The sequence below is a fragment of the Eriocheir sinensis genome, chromosome 29 (genome assembly GCF_024679095.1).
Source record: "Eriocheir sinensis breed Jianghai 21 chromosome 29, ASM2467909v1, whole genome shotgun sequence".
NCBI classification, from domain to species: Eukaryota; Metazoa; Arthropoda; class Malacostraca; order Decapoda; family Varunidae; genus Eriocheir; species Eriocheir sinensis.
The window spans coordinates 2,863,074-2,872,085 of NC_066537.1; the positions used below are offsets into that span (position 1 = coordinate 2,863,074).

At 41.3% G+C, this 9,012-nt stretch overlaps 1 long non-coding RNA gene across 1 annotated transcript; it reads right to left on the reverse strand.

The window, feature by feature from the left end:
• Positions 1–2,291: 2,291 nt before the first annotated feature.
• Positions 2,292–8,775, reverse strand: LOC127005295 (uncharacterized). Its single transcript, XR_007758417.1, has 4 exons — positions 8,604–8,775; positions 7,135–7,317; positions 6,002–6,061; positions 2,292–4,976 (listed from the first exon to the last, which is right to left on the reverse strand). It is a non-coding gene; the product is annotated as an uncharacterized LOC127005295 (long non-coding RNA).
• Between the last annotated feature and the right edge of the window lie 237 nt (positions 8,776–9,012).

Below are 9,012 nucleotides of genomic sequence, written 5' to 3' on the forward strand. Positions count from 1 at the left end.
TCCACTGCATTCGTGTAAAAAAGTAAAAAAATATAAAAAGTAATAGTGTCCAATTAAATGGTGTTGTCCACTGTAACTCACATGTGGAAGGTGAGCTTGCAGTCCACAGTGTTCCTCCTCTTACAGCCTGGCGCACACCAGGAGGCTGCCATCACGCTGCGTCAGGACGCACTCGGCTTCACCTCTGGGCTGACCTGGAATACCAAATACTGGTTACTATTCTGTCAAACATGATTATAATTTATTCACTTTTTATTCATTTTACAGTAAGGGAGGCAGCTCAAGGGGTGAAAAAGACATCACAAGAAACAAAAAGTCCTGCACCGTCTTGGGATACAAAATAGTGGTTAATAATCTGGCAAATAGAGGTTAATATTTGCTTATCTTTATGTATCCTTCTGGTGAGGAAGAAAGCACAAGGAGTGGAAAAGAAAGTAGCTACAAGAAACACTAAGGCCTGCCCTGTCTTTGCATACAAAATAGTAGTTCATTATCTGGCAAAGACTGGTTAATACCATTTTTATTTATTTATTTATTATTATTTTTTTTTTTTTACGTGTTAGCTTATAGCGCCGGTAGGCTTTTTCAGGGGCCTGGTGGTCGGCCCAAGCCCGTGATCGCACAGGCAATTGTTTATAGTGGCGTGTTATGCACCTGTACAAGTGTCCTGTGCATCATCAATCCATATCCATCTATTCTTGGCTCATGCTATCCCCCGGAGCTCATTCACGATTCATTTGGACGGTGCTTCTAAAGTCATGATTGACAGATGGTCTTCAGGACAGCATGGCGAATAGTGGTTCATATAATAGCAAATAAGTAAGTTGTACCTCTCTCTGCAAGCTATTTTGCGGCTGCGAGCTAATTCCCACAAAACTGGCTGGCACACCGCCCACCTTTACCTTTAGTGATAGTTTAGAGTCAGTGCTCGTCAAAGGTGTCTCTTCTCTGTCTCCTAGTCTCATGGTGGTCATATTTATCTTTAAACGTTGACACATTCTGAGGATGGTGTAAGAGAAGAGAGAGTTGATGAGAACGGTGAGAGGGAGACAATTGAAAATTTTCGGCCATGTAATAGGGAGAGGATTGGTGACTTTGATTATGACTGGAATGGTGGAAGGAAGTAGAGGAAGAGGAAGACCAAGAGCAAATTAGATGAATGGACTGGTGAAGCTGGCACGAGGAGGAATGGCATGAGGGCAGGTCATCAGAGCTGCGAGGGACAGAGGAAGATGGAAGGCCATGGTTGCCGACGTCCTGGAGGATATGGCACAGCGTTGAGTTGAGCTGACATTTTGGCTGGTGACAACATCTTCAGGGAGACTATTCCACTGATCAATAATTCTTGTGGTAAAGAAATTGTTCCTCTGTGTTGTTCTGTGATGGGCTTTGTTAGTGTCTGGCTGTGGCCTCTGGTGTGGTGTTGAGTTGGCCCTGATTGTTGGAGAAAATATCCGTCACTGACTGAGTCAAGGCCGTGGATTACCTTGAAGGTTTGCATCATGTCTCCTCCTCTCCTCCAGTGATGTCAGGCCAAGGCAAGTCAGCCTCTCCTCGCAGGGCAGGCGTGACACCCTGCCAGGCCGCCCCGGCACTCACCGTCGCCACCTGGCCTGTGCTGAGGCCCACCTGGCCCACGCGGCACCCCTCACTGAGCCAGCACAGGTGTCAGCTGGTCCACGCCGCGCCGCTGTCACCTCAGCGCCGACACACGAGGCCAACACACTGGCCATTACTCCCTCCTTCACCCTGACACACGCACGGTCACCCCAAGACCGTAAGCAAGACGTGCCAGACTCCACTTTCCTCCGCCTCGCCTCTCAAGACACGCCCATTGCACACGACTTCCACGCCCACACACACACCCAAAGAGACTATATACGAAGAGATAGTGGTATGTAGTAATTCCTCGGGCGTGCGGAAGTAGCGCCATCTATTGCAGCCCACCAAAAACGTCACTTTTCAGGGGTAGCTTTACTATTTTGAAGTACCTGCCACAGCACCCTATCCGGCCTTTACTTGTTTTTTTTCATTATTGTAAAATGATTTTACTAATGGGGTAAAGAAAAATATATTTGTTCTTATGTTTTGTTAGGTATTATCTACACTATATCAATTTGTTATTTTAGGAAAAATATGGTGTAGAAAGCATTTGCTATATATATATATATATATATATATATATATATATATATATATATATATATATATATATATATATATATATATATATATATCTATATATATCTATATATATATATATATATATATATGAGTGTGTGTGTGTGTGTGTGTGTGTGTGCAGCAAACATATCCAGTGCTTTAAATACAAGCAAAGCATACAACATTCTATGCATGCTAAATTACTATAATGCCTTTGCAACTGTGGTAACCCGGATGTCACACTGGTCCTGTGTCCCAGGGTAATGGGTTCCCTAACACCACAGGCTCAAGGGCCAATGTTACGGAGATGAGCACCGAGGCCACGCGCTGCTACAGCGTATGCCCCCAACCGTACCTTTACCTTTTGCAACATGCTCTTAGCTGAGTAAAAATATCATACAAACTGTACAAGTGCCAAATAATGGCAAGCATTGCATACTGTTTGACAGGGCAGAGAACAAAAGCTTCTAAGCATTACAGCTGAAATAGACAATGGGAGACACTCAAAGCTTGTTAACTGAACATGACCCGATTTATAACAGACAAAACCAACAATGGTGCGTTATATACAATAAAAACTGTATAAAAATGTTGCAAGGCACATCAATATAAGAGTAAGGCATCATAAAACATGCTGAAATACATGATGGAGGACATCAAGAAGGTAACACATGAGTTGTCGTAAATGGAATGCAATAACTTGGTGGTCCTGGGAGACAGCCGAGCCGGGAGGTGAAAATGGGATGTAGGACACGGTAAGATCTCACAGGCTCTGACCTTGGTGTCAGGGTCATGAAGATATTAAGCTCAGTAGGCACAACTATGCAGCGGAGGCACATATGACAAAAGCAAATGAGGCAAAATAAGACAACTCATAGTGTAAGAAAATAGCAGGAAAGTTATGCTGCAGTATGTGACACACCAAATTACAGGGCAGAGAGTGATATGTATTTTATAGGCTACATCAGTAAACATGTAGCATTTATTGCAGGAACCACACATTAAAGTTGGATGTAATAAAATATATGTTTTTAGCACACATTAAAGTTGGATATAATAAAATCATTTGATATGAAACTCCTTGAACTGGCCAATCAAACAAACCACTCTGTCCATCCCCCACCCCCTCAAAAAAGCATTATTTTTCACAAGGTTTAAGAGGCATTAGTCAAGAATATCAACTGCCATTACATTTTGTCAGAAAAAAAAATCATACCTATGTGATTATGTATATCCTATAAAGCAGAAAAAAAATTGCATGCTGTAATACAAACAAGATTACTCCTGGAAGCCACATTAATGATGCCAGACACGTGATGATAGACACTTAGTGTGATGAAATTACATGCTGTATTTCACATTATGAAACCAAGCCAAGTGTCACTGCAGCACATATTAGGTAAGGCAGACACCAAAAACTTGTTACCTGAACAAGATTAAACATAACAGGCAAAATTCACAATAAAGCATTGCATACTGTTGGGTAGGGAAGAGAACAAATGCTTCCAACCATTACACCTGAAATGAACAATGGCAGATATTCAAAGCTTGTGAGCTGAACAAGATCTGATTTATAATAGGCAAAACCAACAATGGTGCATTACATGCGACATCTGGCAGGGGCGCATTCCTTGCATTACAACTGGAAAGTGGCAGACACCTAAAGCTTGTTAACTGAACAAGATCTGATTTATAACAGGCGGTGGCCGACCTGGTAGCGTACTGGGCCCACTTTCACCGCGTGATGGACGACGCGGGTTCGAATCCCCACGCTACCACTCGGATTTTTCAGTCACCGCCGAGTGGCTTAAAACTACCCACATGCTGTCCTGAAGACCACCCATCAACCCGGACTCTAGAGGAAGCCGTCCAAGCGAATCAAGAACGAGTTCCGGGGGGCAGCATGAGCCAATGCAAGATGGCGCCACTATAAACACTCGCCTGCGCCAGAACGGGCTGGCCCGACCATCAGGCCCCACCTGGAAGAAGCCTTGGGCCGACCATCAGGCCCCACCAGGAAGATGCCTACCGGCGCAACAGGCAACGACGTAAAAAAAAGGCAAAACCAACAATGGTGCATTACATGTGATATCTGGCAGGGAAGATAAATGATTCCTTGCATTACAACTGGAAAGTGGCAGACACCCAAAGCTTGTTAATTGAACAAGATCTGATTTATAACAGGCAAAACCAACAATGGTGCATTACATGTGATATCTGGCAGGGGAGATAAATGATTCCTTGCATTACAACTGGAAAGTGGCAGACACCCAAAGCTTGTTAATTGAACAAGATCTGATTTATACCAAGCAAGCCCAACAATGGTGCATTACTTGCAATATTTGGCAAAGTATATGGAAAAATATTCTTGGCGTAACAAGAGTAATACTAAATAATGGCAAATCCCATGAAGTTTCTCTTCTTTTGACAAAGCCTGTGCTCTTTGCTGCAGGGCTGTCAGAGTGTTTGCTCCAGCCAACATTTACTGAAATACCCCTGAGTCATAAGTGAAGTATTGAAACAGAAGGCAAGTGAAATACTGTGCTTAGAAATCTATTAGCATTTGGCCTTTGATAGTATAAGGCCAGAGCAAACCTCCTCTCTTGTAACCCATATCTCCTACTAGGCTTAGATCTTGGCATCTTGCAGCATGTTGAACCTGACCTCAGAAAAAATCCATCCCTATTGGATCTAAAAAATTGCTGGCTCTGGGCAAAAACTGCCCAGGAGTTGTAACAGCCTGGGCTTTGAGCTGCCTTGCCTCCCGGTGCAGACGGCAGACAGTTGTGTGCAGCAATTTTCACTTTTCATGTCTGAAAATACATGAAAAAATATTTAATCACAATTAATCACATCTAAATAATAAAATATGTGCATGTAATTGCATTATTTTCAGTGCTATAAGGACAGTGAATCTAAGCATTGACATTATGTCTGCACGCCAGCTTCGATGGAAGGCTTCACTTAGATTGCTTGACAAGAGTAATATTCTCAGGAGAGATGGGGGAGAGGATACAACTGGAGACTCTTGACAGATATAATGTCAAGATCTACAAGCACCCATTTACCATATATATCTTTGATGTTCAGTCCATACTAAAACATTTGTCAATGTGTTGCCACACTAAAAATATAAAAATTCCCTGTTTCTGCAATGTTAGTCATATCTAAGCCCTGCTAAACCATCCAAGTGAATCAAGAATGAGTTCCGGGCGGCAGCATGAGCCAATACTAAATGGCACCGCTATAAAAAAAAATTGGCTGCATCATGACGGGCCTTGGCCGACCGCCAGGCGCCTGAAGAAAACCTACCGGCGCAATAAGCAGGTGCGAAAAAAAAAGAAAAAAAAAATAGGGGGGGGATCACATCAGAAGAATGGACAAAGGTTTGTTAGTGGCACTTCAAGGTTATGCTACCTCTTCAAAGATTGGCCAGTCATGGTTTAAAGTGGAACAGGATAAACAAGAAACAGGTAGATATCTGTGGACACTACTGTTACTATCAATTGCCAGCCTATGGCAAAATTTGAACCTATGCTATCAAAAACATAAGACCCATATGCTGATCACTCAACTAATCGTAACGGTACTACACCCATAGAAACATAATAAAGAGTTTAAATATATCATTCAAAATGTCAACCTTTTTACATACCTTTTTTTTTTTTAAGATATGAAGCCTACTGGTGTAACAGTTAAATATTGAACTCAATTTGTATGCAGAGATGTGAAGTATGTTATTAAGCTGTAATGTTTCCAACACATTAGTTGTGATCAAAGCAACATGGAATAGTAACTAAAGAGGATAAATTATCACTGAGAACAAGAGGTTCCTTACTATATTGTGGTGAGCTTGATGACCGAGTCGAGTTTCCTCCAACCCCATCAAGTTCACACCCTGTTGAGAGGCAATTTTTTAATCAAAGTGAAAAATGGATGCAAATGGTCACTAAAACAAGTTATTTTACTTGGTGTCACAAATTTGGGCAAAGAATTTAGGGAAGGACTCCCGGACTTGGCGTCACTGATGAGGTAAATGATCTCGTGCACTCATTGGGCTATAATATATACATTGTTATAATGTGTATTATTGTCTTGTTACTATATATTACCTACTGATAATGGAAATACATGTCAGGATCAATCATCAAATACAAGGAAAAAAGAATCATGTATGGAAATTGTGAACTTTTAAGTTCATGTAACAAACAAGGTTTATTATACACAAAAAGGTTGGATACTTCAGATATAAAAGATTTTTGGATATAACATCACCCCCTTCCTCTATATTGGTTCTTTAAAGCAAGGGTTGACTACAGCTGATTATTATTTGCGGCAGGTTACACGACACTTTTTTTAGTGCAAACCATTTGGAAATCAATGATCATTATAAGGAATACTTCTCATGAGTAGCCACTAAAACTTGACAACCTAGAAGGATGCACCATCAGACTGTAAAGGATAGATATATTATAAGACATAGCTACATTGCTGGATCCAAAGGGGGGCCCAGGCACCCCCAGTGTTCCTGAGTGATACAGGAAAACTAGCTCAAAAGCGCGCTGCGGCTAAAACAATGCTTTGGCACAAAGTCCAGGCCGTTATACCCATTGATTTAGGTCAGTCCACCAGTTTTTCAAGACCAGGACTGCCGAGAATGGCTAATCGGTAATGCTAATACTCCTTCCACCCGCAAAAAGTCTGACGTCCTCCCAAAAACTCATTTCCTGGATCTGCACCCAAAGACATACCGTAAAATGGTTCAGTGATCATGGACAAAAAAAAAATGTTAAGACAATCAATATCCAATCATTTCAGGATACATAAATCAGCATCCATATGAAGGAATTCTACAACTTAAAAGTGATGTTGAGCAGGGCATGTGTTAAGTGACTTGCACAGTCTATTTTGTGAAGTCATAATTAGATTAATAACACAACAATCAACAAACACTAGATGAAGTATTCATACCAAAATCAGTACATGGAGCTGGTGCACTGCAATGGGAAGCACATTCCTGCAGCTCACCAAGAGGGTTGAATGCTGCCACGTACTTCAGGGGGGGTGGCTAAATGTCTTCACCCTTGGCCTCTTTCTTGGCCTCTCCCCCTTCAGCTGTCACATTCTCTTGGATGATATCGGACGTGTTGGGATCTGTTGGGATGTGGTTGTGTTAGATGTGGAATAACATACGACAGTGGAGCATGGAAGGAAAGAGTATGTCCACACGGTAAAATACAGAGATGAGGATTGCACTGCATTAGTTGAGTGATTACAAGATGTAAATTGAAATTCTTTGGATACTGAAAGGATGTACAGGGACAACTGGGTGAGAAGGGAGAGAGATGCAGATTTTTATGTTATATAGCTAGTTACACCAATGAAGACTTAGGGCATACACATTCAGAAAGACCACAATTTTGACTGCTAGATGGAAAAGCACTAGATGTCAAAGTGCCAGGACATTGAAGGAAGTAATAATAAGAAAAGCAATAATAATTAATGAGTATAAATATATTTCTGATATTTTTGTTTATCTTTTAATACTAGTATTGGAATTTTCAAACGCTAAAAATATAATAAATAAATACTGATAAATTAATTAAAATAAATACATTAATTGTACTAATACTACCACTAACAATATTAACAGCACTGCATCTAATAGACTGAGCAATAAACTGAGTCTGATATGTAACCATAATTAAACTGTCTCTGTCTGAGTGTTATGTGAAGCTTGCTCCATGCACCGTGATAGGAATGGCATAGATGCATGCAGGTTACTGAGATACTTACAGTCACCAACCACTTGTAGATATGGCACCAAAATGTGTTGGAAGCATTGGCGGCCAACTTCCATTTATTTAATTATTATTTCCTTTAAACAAAGGAGACAGCTCAAGGGCAACAAAACGTACTTGAAAAAAAGCCCCACTACTCACCACTCCCAAACAGACAAAAGTAGAGTCTTGATACACTCTTCTTGAAGGTCAAATTATAGGCAGGAGGAAATGCAGACAAGGGAAGTCTGTTCCAGAGTTTATCAGTGTAAGGGATGAAAGAGTGGAGATGCTGGTTAACTTTTGCATAAGATGTTTGGCAAGATAGAACATGCAGTAATTGACTTAAATTAGAAAAGTATAGATTTAGGAGGGAAATGGGCAGGCATTGGTTTAGTAATAGGGTGGTGGGGGAATGGAATAGATTCAGCAATCACATAGCGAGTGCAGAGACGATAGCTTGTTTTAAGAGTAGACTGGATAGCTACATGGACGAGGATGACAGGTGGTAATGGGGAGGAATCTGGAGCTGCCGTGTGTAGGTCATTCGGCCTCTTGCCGCGGGAGGAGGGGAGGCATGCAGTTAGCAAGTTCAGAACAGCTGTCAGCGTGAAAATGATTAGAATTTCCACATTATCATTGTTTATATATGTCACTTACCCCGGCTGGCATCCTTCCGTAATAAATGTAGCTTCACACCAGGCTGTGTCCTCTTTATCACCACAAAGGGACATGATTTGAGGCTCCGGCTGGCAAACGTGGCGGCGCGTCGGTGTTATGATTTTTGAACGAGACAGCGTTGCAATCGGAGCAGAGAAAGATATTGCTGCGAATAGCGGTATAATAAACAGTATAAGTTAGACCAAGATAATTATATTCACCCACTCTTTCCCCCCACAAACCAATGACTCAATTAATATATATCATCATTAGTATTCATTACTGATGGAAGTCAGCGTGCTAAAACAATGAGTTTGGAAGAAAAACATGATCATATAGTTTTTAAAGAACGGCAGTAGGGCTGCAATTCCTTGGTTCATTCCAGTATGTATACAGAAAGGTTAAACAC